The 1,285-nt window shown below is 46.5% G+C and overlaps 1 pseudogene; it reads left to right on the forward strand.

Annotated features, from left to right (window-relative positions):
- Positions 1-7: 7 nt before the first annotated feature.
- Positions 8-1,282, forward strand: LOC114635495 (annotated as a pseudogene).
- Positions 1,283-1,285: the final 3 nt, after the last annotated feature.

Genomic DNA, 1,285 nt, shown 5'->3' on the forward strand with positions numbered 1-1,285 from the left:
AGATCAATTGTCTGGAAGGGGATTCTGCCATTCAGAGAAAATGACAGGAGTCACTACTGAGGAAACAGAGTCGAGAACCCACGACCAGGGTAACGACAGTGGCAGCACTGATCCCAGGAGCACTGAAGAGTCTCTCCCTGAAGATGTTTTCATGGAGTCAGAACTCTCCCCTATCCGAGAGGAGCTGCCCTCCTCAGAGCTGAGACAAGAGAAATCTTCTGACGCCTCATCAGAATCTGTGCAGACTGTCAGTCAGATCGAAGTACAGTCCTTGACAGCTAGGTCGGAGTCTGCCAATGTTCCTGATCACATTAACTCAAATACTGGACATTCTTCAAATGAAGGTGGGGCTTCATCTCATGAAACTGGTTTAAGTAGTCTCGAAATAGCCACTAAAGAAGGAGATAAAGCTACAGAAAACCTTCAAGAAGTCTCAGGCCCTAAAGAACAGAGCACAGATGTAAAAAGTCAGGATAACCAGGATTCCTTCCAGCATGAAAATTCACTGCAGCAAGAGGCAGGTGAAGACAATGTATCTTCTGGAGAAACAGTAGAACTGAAAGAACAGCCAACTGTCCTTAAGGATCAACAAGGGAAGGAGCTAAAACGGGACTCAGAGACAGAAGTAGAAGTGCGCAAACTCTGGAAAAGTCACTCTATGCAGCAAGCCAAGCAGCAAAGGGACACGATTCAGCAGGTGTCACAGAGAGAGAGTAAACACAGAAGTGCACCTGCCGATGCACATGGAGAGGGCTCCTCACTGTTAAAGGAAAAGAGAAGGCATCAGTTACATAAGTTCCTGTGTCTCAGAGTCGGGAAACCAATGAGAAAGACATTTGTATCTCAAGCAAGTGCTACAATGCAACAGTATGCACAGAGAGATAAAAAACATGAATGTTGGTTTGCAGTGCCACAAGAAAGGACAGACCACTTGTATGCCTTCTTCATTCAGTGGAGTCCAGAAATCTATGCCAAAGACACTGGTGAATATACCAGAGAACCTGGATTTATAGTAGTCAAAAAGATGGAGGAGTCCGAAGCTAATGAAGCCCCTGCCGGTGAGGCAGCAGCCAGGGAGTGGGAGATTACTACAAAGGAAGACATCAACTCAAAGCAGGTTGCTCCAGCAAAAGCAGACCTGGAGCCTGAATCTTTCCGTTCAAACCTAAGCGACCCCAGTGAACTCTTACTGCCTGATTAGACTGAAAAGCTTACAAAGCACCTTCCACCGAGTTCCGTTGGCTACCCATGGACTCTTGTGTATGGTACTGGGAAGCATGGCACA

This window comes from Grammomys surdaster, unplaced genomic scaffold, assembly GCF_004785775.1.
Source record: "Grammomys surdaster isolate TR1022 unplaced genomic scaffold, NIH_TR_1.0 109776, whole genome shotgun sequence".
Taxonomy (NCBI): Eukaryota; Metazoa; Chordata; class Mammalia; order Rodentia; family Muridae; genus Grammomys; species Grammomys surdaster.